A 13,303-nucleotide genomic window follows, 5' to 3' on the forward strand; every position below is an offset into this window, starting at 1 on the left:
TAAAAATGGCAGTCTTGCCACAAACAATCTATAGACTCAATGAAATCCCCATCAAGATACCTGCACAATTCTTCTCAGACCCTGAAAGAGTAATACTCAACTTTATATGGAAAAACAAAAGACACAGGATAGTCATAACAACCCTGTACAATAAATGTACTTCCAGAGGCATCACCATCCCTGACTTCAAACACTATTATACAGCTATAGTCCTGAAAACAGCCTAGTATTGGCACAAAAAGAGACAGGTACACCAATGAAATCGAATTGAAAATCCTGATATTAACCCACACAAGTACAAACAACTACCTGATTTTTGACAAAGAAGCTAAAATTATACAACGTAAAAAAGAAAGCATCTTCAACAAATGGTGCTGGCATAACTGGATGCTGGCAAGTAGAAGATTGCAGATAGATCCATATCTATCACCATACACATAACATCAATTCCAAATGGTTAAAAGACATCAACATAAATTCAGCCACACTGAATCTCTTAGAAGAGAAAGTGGGAAACACCCTTGAACAAATTGGTACAGGAGACCACTTCCTGAACATAACAACATTAGCACAGACACTGAGGTTGACAATTAATAAATGCAGTCACAGAGATCCACAATTAATAAATGGGACTTCCTGAAACTGAGAAGCTTCTGTAAGGCAAAGTATACAGTCAGCAAGGCAAAACAGCAGCCCACAGAATGGGAAAAGATATTCACCAACCCCACATCTGAAAGAGGGCTGATTTCCAAAATATACAAAGAACTCAAGAATGTAATCACCAAAACATCAAATAATCCAATTAAAAAGTGGGATACAGAACTAAATAGAGAATTTTCAATAGAGGAGTCTCAAATGGCTGAGAGAACTTAAGAAAGTACTTAGTATCGCTAGTCATCAGGTAAATACAAATCAAAACAACACTGAGATACCACCTTATTCTTGTCTCAATGGCTAAAATCAAAAACACCAATGACAGTCTATGCTGGGAGGATGTGGAGAAAGGGGAATGCTCCTCTACTGCTGATGGGATTACACACTTGCACACTCACTTTGGAAATCAGTATGGTGTTTTCTCAGGAGAATGGAAATCAGTCTACCACAAGATCCAGCAATTCCACTCTTAGTCATAGACCCAAAAAATTCACATTCATACAACAAGGACATCTTTTCCACTATGTTCATAGCAGCATTATTTGTAATAGCCATCAACCTAGATGCCTCTCAACTGAAGTATTGATAAAGAAAATGTGGTACATTTATGCAATGAAGTACTACCCAGCAGAAAAAACAAATAATGGAATCTTGAAATTCGCAGGTAACTGGATGGAACTAGAAGAAACCATGCTGTGTGTGGTAACCCAGTTAAAAAAAGACAAACATGAGCCTTCATCCAGTAGCTGATAAAAGCAGAAGCAGATACCCACAGCTAAACACTGAGCTGAACTCTTGGAATCCACTTGCAGAGAGGAAGGAGTGATAAAGGGATAAAGACAGGCTGGAGAAACCCACAGAAACAGCTGACCTGAGCAAGGGGGAGATCTTGAACCCTAGACTGATAGCTGGGAAACTAGCATCCGACAGACTCAGACCCCCCTGAACATGGGTGTCAGTCAGGAGGCCTAGGCAATCTATGTGTCCTCTGGCAGTGGATCAGTATTTATCCCTAATATATGAATGGATTTTGGGAACCCACTTCACATAGATGGATACTCTTAGTCTAGACAAGTGGGGTGGGCCTAGTCCCTGTTCCAAGTGATATGACAGACTTCGAAGATCCCCCCATTAAAGGCCTCACCCTCCCTGGGGAGCAGAAAGAGGATGAGATAATGGGTTGGTGAGCAGTAAGGCAGAAAGGAGGAGAAGGAATTGGATTGTTATATAAAACAAGCTTGTTTCTAATTTAAATAGAAAAGCAAAAAAAAAATAGAATTGAAAAAAATTTCAGCCTGTCCTTTGCATGATGGAGAACCTTAAAGCCAAACTTCCACAATTATGAAACAATTCACATGTCATGTGCTAACATTATTATTCAGAATTCACTGAAGTTCACAGAAATGGGAGCTAGGGTAATCAACTATTATCACATTTTTTTAAAACATTATGCCTAAAATGTCTAATTTTCCTGATCCCCAAAATTCATACTAATATGGAAACCTATCTTTTGACAGTGGGGCCATTTGAAGGTTTTCATAGTGAAAGTACATTTTCTTCAGGTTCCCAAGCATGTATTTCTCCATTAGACTGCAGCTGAGCAGACAACACATTCAGTGACACACATGAGTGTCACCACTTACTCTCATTATTTGTCCCATAGCAGCAGTTTTTGAGACCTTTATGAAAAGAAAGCAACTACTTGAAATACATTAATAAGCTACATAATCATTTAGAAATTCTTTAGCAAAAACAGAGAGGAAAAAGAAAGAAATAAAAAATGTGAGTAAAGTTCTATGAGCCTCGATTTTCATGATAAACATAGCATGATAATCTGCTCTGAAAGGTAGAGATGGCAGAAGTCTGGTGTTTGCTATGCTTCTGAGATGGCCAAAGAAGACAGGCCATCTGAGGTTACTGGGAAAGTTAACATAATACTTGGTGCACAATAAGTAGTCACACATGGTAGTAGTTATCATACTTAGGAGGCAGGGAGATGGGGGAAGTCCTGTGTATTTGTCAATAAAGCACAGTTGGCCAATAGGGAACCAAGACAGGTGGGACTAGGAGTCCAGGAGGACTCTGGGAAGGAGAAACAGAAAGTCAAGATGTAACACCATGGGGTAGGAAGCCCGGAAACCTCTCTGGTAAGAGAAATACTTAGATTAGCAATTATGGGATAAATACTTAAGTCAGAGCTAGCCAGTAAGAAACAAGCAAAGCCAACAGCTTCATAATTAATATAGCCTGCTGTGTGTTTATTTGAGACTGATGCAGCTCTGGAACCAGGCTGTCGGGAAGGCTTCTCTTTACATAATGGTGATCAGGAGTGGGATGATGAATTTCCATGTAGAATGACAAAAAGCTTTAAAGGAATTTTAGAAACAGAAGAACGGAGAGAAGCACAGATTTTTGGTAGTAGCATTTTCTCAGGTGGGCTCTGTTTTGCTAGAGACAAGCAGAAACTCATGTGATTCGCTTAAGAGAGTCTTCCTGACACAGCATAAGCAAAAACAAACAAACAAACAAAACAAAAAAACAGCAAGGTTCTTTTAAGAGGCTCTGCTAACAATTGAAAGGTGTGTACATATAGCTGGAAGTGGCAGTGACCACATCTTCAAGCCGGCAGCTTTTGCTGGATCTCAGCATAGACTGAGACTGTGGCTGGAATCACGCTTACGCCCGCCATCTTGGAAAAACGGCAGTTTAAACAGCCGCGGTTTTAACAGATAAGACACGTGGCCAGAAAAACATAAAGATTTACAGTAAAGTCAGACTTGGATGAAGAAAAACCTCTAAAGGTTTACAGTGTGTTTAAAAATATACATAAGATTGAGAGAGAAAATAAAAGACATAATGGTAAATAAATAGAGAAGCCGGCTGTGGTGGCACAAGCCGGTAGGATTGCTGCAGAGGCAGAGGCAGGCAGATTTCCAAAGAAAAACCCTGTCTCAGAGAAATAAATAAAGAAATAAAAGTAAAAGAAATACAGTAATAATAATAGATAAATAAATAAGCCATGTAAAGATGAAAAATACACAGAAAGTCTGGATACTGTACGCTATTGTGTTTTTCAGTTTTTTGATTGCTCAGGAAGGAACAACTGTTAAAGTACACTTGATTATAAATGCTGCTGAATTAATTCAACTTATAACTTTTAAAAATGCCTTGACTTCAAAATTTAAGTACAAGGATATGTTACTTTGGAAAGGAGTTTTTGTCTATGTTTCTACAGAAAATGAAAAGCTGAGGATTCCTTCCAGGCTTCTGTGGTTTGATGAACCAAGACCCCCGGAAGCAGTGGACCAGGTGTTCCAACAATTGAAACAGCTAAGATGATGCAGTCTTACAGACCCCGAAAATACAGACTTATACAGGTTTCTGAGTTTTGTCATGATCCCCATGGTATAAACAGCTCCCCCTTCCAGCACGAAACAGTTTGGAATGAGCGACGTCCTAATTCCCATTTGTTTATAAATGGGCTTGTTTTCATTTAAATGGGGTTGTTTATAATTGGCTAATGATCACAGTCAATCTCTTTTTAATGGTAAAAAGGGGAGTTATGGTATAGGTATGGTTTTTCATTTATTGACGTCCTCTGGTGTTGCAGTATTAATTTTGTAGTCCCATGTTACTTGAAAATGTCACTGAGAAAAAGCCTCAAGTAGCATTTTAGAACACAGGCATATCCCTCAGTTTTGAAGAAGGCTGCCATGACTCAAAGTACAGAATGTCCTAACTGTGCCTTGGAACCTACCTACCACAATTGTTGATTCTCATTTGAGTCATAAGCAATGGCAAATTCCCAGCATTAGGTACTACTTGTGCTCAATAATATAAACAGCTGAATGCTTTGATAAGAAACCAGAGATTTTTCTGATTAGATGATGTGCTGACATTCCTCTCACATGTCAACCCCAGGCATTATATACTTTGCGGCAATGCATGATTGACTAGGTAAAACAATAAATATATTTTTGATGAGGATAAAAATTTTCTTTCTTTCCCTGAGCTAATCACAAAGCATAGATTAAATTTCTTATTTAAGAAGACGGTTATGGATTTTTGTGCCAGAGCAGTGAAAAATGGATCATCTTTCTTTAAATGGAATCTCCCAAATATAGACACTGACTTGTAATGCTGATTGGCCAGAATAATGTATAAAACATGAAGTGAACATTTAAATAATTTTATGATGATAATGATATTATATAAATAATTAAATACACAATTACACAATATGCTAGATCTTTATGTTCTGAAAAAAAACTGGCCAGTGAATGATATTAATAAGTGAAATGCCAAAAGATTTTACCATTAAAATATATGATACTGTGTAAGGTGGCAATATTAATTGGAAGTATGCCTTAGGATAAATATATGGACTTAAAAATGGGAGGTGATCTTATCCCAAAGCAACTTCAGCTCTGGGATTTGTTTGACTAGAACACTTAGAAAAATTGAAACATGGCCTGACACCTTAGGAATACACAGGCTTTTGGACTGAACTCCACCAGTACATTCCATAATGTACCAATGGAATGGAAATGCTGCCTCCCTTACACCTCTTAAATACCATTTCAGTAGACATAAAATACTTAGGGAATTTCTTCAAGTATTATTCAGGATTTTTTTCTTTGACTTTCGACGTGTCCTATAAGGCATTTTCTTCCCTTTGTGAGTACGTATTTTTCCTGAAAGTTAATAGTTAATTCTCTGTAAAGCTGCATTCTGGAGAGTGCAATCTCTAGTTTGATACAAGCTTAAAAAAATGGATACGATTCCAACTGGGACTCCTCGTCTCCACACTCATAATTGAAATATATACTCTACATGGTTTCTTTGCCTTCAACATTAATACCCATCTGCTGAAATGGCAAGGTGCCTGCTCTCTGTCGGTTGGATAGATGCCCTAGAGCACAGGTGCCTGGCAATGATCGGTTTAGAGAAATCCTTGACAAAACATTGTTCATGACATTTCCTCTGCAGGCCATCTCCCCTGGGTGCATGTTATGCAGAGGCCTCTCCCTTCCTGTCTGATACCATGACGGTGGCTGTATGTCTTCAGAAATCATGGTCCATCATTAAAGGCAAAATCTCAGAACAAGGTGACATTTAAAAGTAGAAACATATTTTTTTAATCTTGAGGTCTAATTCAGATTTTATAGAAAAGTTTTTCTTGAAAGATCTCAAATACCAAAATTTTAAGCACAGATTATCTTTCCAAGTGTTGGCTACTTATTATGTTGTATTTATATCCCACTAACCTTGATGACATGCATTCAAAAGCTATGGTATAACAATATATGATGTATTATATGACATGGACATGCATGTATAATCTCAAGTCTCAATAAATCTCAAATAAATGTTAAGCTTTTATTAATCTCTTTTTAAAGGCTATTGCATCCAGAGAACTTCTTTTTGGCTTTTTGAGACAGGGTTTCTCTGTATTGCTTTGGAGGCTGTCCTGGAACTTGCTTTGTAGACCAAGCTGGCCTTGAACTCACAGAGATCTGCCTGCCTCTGCCTCCTGAGTACTGGGATTAAAGGCATGCGCCACCAATGCCCAGAGAACTTTAAAGGTAATATTAACCAGGGACTGGGGATTAGCTCAGTTGGTAAAGTGTTGCCACGTAAGCATTAAGCTTATAAGCTCATATTCCCAGCACCCACATAAAAAGCGCCAGGTATGGTAAACTTTCTTCCAATGACAGTGTTAAGGAGGTGGGGACAGGAGGATCTATGGGATTTGCCGGCAAAACAGTCTAGGTAAAGTAGTAATCAAATGCCAGGTCCGAGGAGCGATCCTATCTCAGAAAACAATGGGTAGAAAGTGACTGTAAATGGCATTCAGCATCAATCTCTGGCCTCAACAACGGCACATGCACTTAAAACCACAAATATATACAAGTATGTACACACACACACACACACACACACACACACACACACACACACCATTATTTCTTTTCTGATAAATTGTTTTTGGAGTGAAAATTTCCCATTGGAGTAACGTAACCTCTTGTTTAGACCCTTTGAGGACAGATTCAATTCTTCTACAGAAAGAATTGAAACCTTATGAGCCATACAGGCATTAGGAGGCAGAAGATAAGGGTAGGCTCCCCTCTGAACAATTTCTAGACCTACAAAGTTCCCTCAGGCTGGTGAGGGAAACATGAGGTATACACAAGACAGAAGTAGGAGCATGGGTCTTGGAGCCAGTCCACCCATGTTCATCTTACAAGCTAAGCCCAGGTATGGTGTAAGAATGCAGAGGAGAAATAACTGAGAACTTTCTATAGCTACCTGGGGGCCTCAGAAAGCTCTGGAAATAGGGGTTACGGTTATTACAGGCTTAGCCTTTACCCTGTACCCAGGTTACTCAAGGATTCAAGAATCTATATCTCCCTTCTCTTCTTTTAAAGCTTGGAAATATCAAGGCTCGCTCATGCTTTACTACAACTTTAAGAAGAAATAACATAAAATCAAGCTCCACTGAATATGTTTCTTCCATCTTGAGAAGTTTGAAATTGATATAAGCTGTTTAAAAAATACAGAATTATGTTTGTAGTTCAAGTGTGTATAATACACTTTATATGGGCTACACAATTCTGATTGTGAAATATTGCAGGAAAGAGTAAAGCATGAATGTGAAACCTTTACATCTTCTCATTTTTATTTTGTGAAAGGCAGTGATTGTACCTGTTCGTCTAAGGTAGATAGTAGGTTGCCCATCTCGCTCAGGAAAAGTCTAACTCAGCCCCCCCCACACACACACTGTCTATTATTTCAGCTCTGTTATTATCATAGAACCTAGAAGACTTTTTAGTCCATGATTTTGTGAAAACAGCAAATTGATTTTTGATATTTATCCTTGCCCTTTCTGCTCCCTAGAGGGGATGAGGCCTTCCATGGGGGGTTATCAAAATCTATCATATCATTTGGAGAAGGGCCTAGATCCTCCCCTGTGTGTCTAGACTGAGAGAGTATCCCTCTATGTGAGTGGCTTCCCAAAGTCCATTCGTGTACCAGGGATAAATACTGATCCACTACCACCCTGAATGCGCTGGATCTTGTCTGATCTTGGAAGCTAAGTAGTGTCGGGCCTGGTTATTACTTGGATGGGAGAACTATTCTTAATGAATGAGATGCTTTTCTTGTGCCATTATGCTTACACATTTGTTTCAAGGTTCCTACGGTCTAATGCCCCCCAGTCCTTACTATGTTCTTTTTGTATGGAACCAGGTAACAGACAGTTTTGTGCACAACCATTCTTAGCAGACTCACAGAATTGTTTTGTCCTCAGAATGCTTCTTGTGCTCTTTTGGTATGACTGCCTAATTCTGCTTCTCTGACACCTCGAGTTCCTGTGTTCTCTTGACCAGTATGTTCCTGTTGCCAGCTCCGCATTCTGAATGCATCATTGATGTTCTGAAACAAGGAGGCTGGCAGAGGATTTTTAAAAACATCTTTAGTTGGCAACATTCTCTTTAGGTCTATGGTCCAAGACAAAAGCACATTTCCCTTCTTATTCATCACCAAGACACTGGTGAGTTAACAAAATTTAACATTCTTCTGACTCTTTTCTACTTGTTTACTATCTATGCTTTTGTTTCATGTCTAAAAGAAGATGGACACATTTGTACCCACAAGCCTGAGGTGGAAAAAAATCAGTAAAAGCTAACCTTGGCTTCACATCTCCATTCTCTTTTATTGCTGTGGTGTTGTATAAGCCTGCATCTGCCTACCTTACTATCAGTGTTTTTCAAAAGTTTGACTTACGTACCTAGAAAATAAAACAATCATTATTGGGATCAAAATTATGGAAATCATTCTAATTTTCAAATAACTTTTGAGAGTTGTACACAGCACTCTGGGGTTTCTTATTATGCTCTGATTCAACATGGGAAAAATACAAAGAAACATGTGGGAATAATTCATAAGGCATTTATGTGCCAAATAATCTGGTTTTATAAATTCATGTAACAGGAGGTTTTCTGGGAATAATTTTCACTGATTAACCTTTAGGTCAGTTTGTTATTTTTGTATAACCAACCATGACGTCCTTTCATATCTTTAACCTCTGGTTCTTCCAGTTGATTAATTTTTCTAAATAGTTAATTACTTGATAAATACAAGATAATTCCTTCTAGCTATCTTGCTGTGTGGTGATTCTTTTAACAACAGAACATCACTTGAATGCGGTTTCTCTGTAATTGTCTCCTTGACATCTTTGGGTATCAGGCATAAATACTGTCTTTTTCAATATGATAGATGAGGTATTTCCAAAATCTGCATAGACCACAACATGTATCAGTGCATGTAGTGATAATTACTTTTAAATATAAAAAATAAATAAGACATTGTCAAGGCTGTTGTGAAAATCTGCTGATTTCTAATATAGAGTCAGTAAAAGAGATTACACTTTTATCTGTAATCAAATTTTAGAATGAACAAAAGTAAGAAAAAAATCTATGCTTGGACATTTCATTTCAGTCAATTAACTATTTAGGAAAATAAGCTGATGACCTAAACATTAAAGCCAGATTGCTTTGTTTAAAATTTATTATTGTCGCAAAAGCTGTTGAAGCCTTATCTTTTCATTTTGTTCTACTAATGTACCTCTAGCCTTCGCACTGATCGAAGGAACAACAGAATGACAAAGTAGGGTCCAGATGTGGTAAAATAGAGTTGGATTTATAACTGAAACGCTGCATCGTCTATTGAGGCCAAACTGACATTTCACTAAAAGCCCAGTACAGAGACCATATTTATTTCCTTCAGAGTGCTGAATCAAGTCAGTGGAAGGTGATTTGTAAATTGCTTCTTCAGTGAACTTGAATAAATAACTCACAAATCAATGTGCTACAAGGATTTGGTAACCAGCCCATTTCATGTGAAGCCATGCTGCAGCCTATTGGTCTTTTCCTCTGGTTAGACTGGAGCTGCTGGGGTAGATACAGGCTATACTACCTGTCTGCCAAAAACAGTTTATTTTAAAAGACAGGAAATGCAATTAGCATTTTTTAAAAAGTCCTTCTAGCCAGCACTATCACCCTGGGGACAAAAGGAGAGAAACTGTTGCCATGGAGCAGGTGAGGTAGAGGACCTGGACTTTTCCAAGGTGCTTTTCAAGGAACCAGGAAGTACATGGCCTGGAAATGGTTTTCCCCAGTGCACATGTTTCCTGATTCTAAGATGACAAGCTTCCAGTGCCAGGGCCCCAAGTCAGCCTCCAAACTCTGCACAAACTTGTTCTGCCCCTCCACTGAGTTTAAACCACAGTTTCTGTTTTAGGATAGAATTCAGATATCTAGGCTGCTATAGTCTCATGGATGAGTTTACATCCCCTTGTGGGACCAGAAGAGCAAGAGAAGCCTGTTAAATATAAGGTCTCTCATTGAACCTGGAGTTCACTGATTAACCTAGTTTGGTTGACTAATGAGCTCCAGGTATCTGCCTGTCTCTGCTCACTCCTATGCCTCCCACACTGGGGTCACAGACATGTGCCACCAAACTCAGGTTTTATGTGGGTACTTTGGATCTAAATTCAGGTCCTCATATTTGCACAAAAGACATTTTATTGACCGAGAAGTCTCCCCAGCACCTGATACATTTGTTTCCAAAAGATTTTGGTTCCTTTGTGACCATCTTCTGTGCCTTCAGACACCATGTTTCATTGCTTGAGAATATGAATTGAGGAAATAGGAAGGACAAAATAAATGATTCCCTGTTCCAAATGTGTGCCTAATTTACTCCTGCTGATTCCAGAGGGGAGTATTTCATTCCTTCCATGCAAAGGCATTCTCTGGCATAAGGCAAAAACTCCTAGGTAAGCCGTTATTAATCTATTCCCAGAAATATTACTAAACAGCTTTATGAAACATCGCCTCTGTGCTGTCTTCACCCTGTGCCACGCCGTGAAGCAAATTTTAGAGTTAAAGACTAAACAAGAGACTTGCATATTTGTGATGAATAAGAAGTGTTTTTATTCAGTAAGCCATAAAAAGAACACCTGTTTGGAGTTGACAGCAGGCTTTTGAATTCAAGTCAGTTCAAATTCTGTTCCCCGTTTCCTCCAGGACCCAATAAAGTCATAATATTTGCCCTGCCCACTTTATGGTACTGAAGAACTGTTTGTTACCACTGAAAGAAAACACGTTGGCTGACATCCCTGATACACATGAACTTTTTATAAATGTGATATTTTCTATTGGGGATGAACTTTTCAAATACAAAATTTACAGAATGAACATCTTTATTGTATTTTCCTTTTCAGTTGGTCATACCACATAAGCTTATTGAAAATTTCAGCTTCATAAAAGAGTGTAGAAAATATGATGGAGAAAGTTACACCAGAAGCATAGCAGAAAATGAAGCCCTAGACCCCTCTTCCTCACTGAATATACTACCTCCACGACACATTGCCAAATACCTTTTGTGAGAAATTCACAATCTTCCTTGGAAATTCCTGTGTCCAGGATGGGTCACACACATGGAAGCTTGTAATGAAGATCCTATTTCAACCCATTCTAGGCATGCCACATAGGCTCAAAATGAAACCTTAACTCCCAGCCTGTCTGGGAAGGGAACGATATGGGCTTCACATAGAGTGTTCAGATCTTCCCTGGGATCATCTAGAGTACTGACTTCTATCTCACTTGTTTGAGAGCATCGGTGGGATAAAGCATATTCTAAATGCTTTGTGGATAGTTATAACAAACATGACATTTGTATTTGCACACAGTCACCACAGTCTCACATTCTACTTCAGTGCAAAGAAAGTACACACAAACTCCCAGATCCTCCTGGAGAAAAGACTTGGGCTGTGCATCAAATATTCTGACAACTCATATGTTGAATTATATTTTCATTTTTGTTCAAGTGGTAGGTGATTGGGAACAATGAGAAGAAAGATGGAAGTTTGGCTAGTAGTTTGTAGAGCCTATCTACTTAGCATAGCACAAAATTAGTGGACAAAAATATTCCTCTCCCAGGTTTTTCCTGGGAAAGAAAGGGTTAGACAAAGAAAACTTAAGTGCCAATATTTCTGGGGGATGCCCAAAAGAATGATTTCTGTTATGCTTGCCTCAGAGTATTAGTAGGGGCTCACACAATCTATATGACTAGGACTCAATGTTTAAAGAAAGAGCACCTTGACTATTGTGTAACTGCTACTTAAAGCTCCTTGTGACTCAGGTATAAGTAGAAAGAATGGGGAAATATTTTTCAGATTCCAGTTTTCCCAGTAGAGGAAAGAAACTGCACAGAACCTCTGTAGTCTGACTTCCATGTGGTTTCCCAAGAGCCTATTTTCAGTCTTGTTTCAGAGATGCCAAGTACTCCATAAATCAGGAACCTTCTAAGAAGAAATTACCAAGAAAGTTTAAGTAGTACCCATCATTTCTGGTCAGCCTGATTGTTGTGATTCTTCTCCTGAACTGTGCCAAGTCCTCAAGATGGGAAAAATGCTGTTTTGTCTACTGTCTAGGTTGTGGTATAAAGCACTGAGAAAAGGGAAGATGTAGGAAAATAGTCCTGGGAAAGGAGCAATATATTTCCATAAACAGATTCTAATAAAATGATATGACGGGGGATGCAAAATAACCATTACAAACTTTCCAATCATGGTAAGAGAAAAAACAATGCACACTGTGAAAATTTCCACAAGGAAAAGACAGTGAACATGCCAGATGCAAATCCCAAAGCTGAGAAATACAGTAATAGAACAAAAAAATGATCTAGTAGTTCAAAGTCAAGTAGAACAAAAGCCAAAGGGATTCCAGATAAAAAAAAACAGATAATTGGAAATGATATAATTTAAAGAGTTCTGAGATATGATTCAGTGATAGAACTTTCATCTAGCATGCGCAAGGACCCTGAGTTCAACCCCTGGTATTACAAAAACAGACTTTGAATCAAAAGAGAAAGCATAGGAGACATATGTTTCAGGGAGTCACTAAAGGTAAAAGGATAGAAAAATAAAATAATATTTAAAAATAACCATGTAAGACTACCCAAATTCTGAGAAAGAGTCATCTTAATCCAAACATCAAAAACAAAACAATATTCACATATTAGGAAATCCTCCTGAGACTATGAGCAGGTACCTAGCAGAAACCATCAGGGTAGAAGAACATGAAATGATGTATTCAAAATGTTAAATGAAAACGAAATGCCAAAAATAATATATCTGGTGAAATATTCTTCAAATTTAAGATGTGAGAAAGATTTTCTGGACAAATAATGGCAGTGCTGATCACTGCTTGACTACAATACAAAAGTTCTATGGGGAGTTTTTTGAGCAGAAAGAAAATTAGGATGCTAAACAATACAGTGAAATCATAATTAATGTAGGCAAATATATATGCCCTGATGCTATGAAGTTAATCTGTAGATTATTTGCTTCTAAGATAAAAATAAGGGCAATAATATTAAAGTAACTGTATATACAGTATTCTTAGTCAATACATGATATAGAAATACCATATGTGGTATTAACAACCAAATATAGGAGGTGAGTAAAGTCATGTGATTGTTATGTGATAAGTTGCTATTGGTTATACTATAATTGGTTGATGGTGATAACAATGAGTTATTAAGCTATTTTGGGAAGTCCTGTGAAATTCATAAAGAAGGTACCTAC

Source organism: Mesocricetus auratus, unplaced genomic scaffold (genome assembly GCF_017639785.1).
Source record: "Mesocricetus auratus isolate SY011 unplaced genomic scaffold, BCM_Maur_2.0 Super-Scaffold_100004, whole genome shotgun sequence".
NCBI classification, from domain to species: Eukaryota; Metazoa; Chordata; class Mammalia; order Rodentia; family Cricetidae; genus Mesocricetus; species Mesocricetus auratus.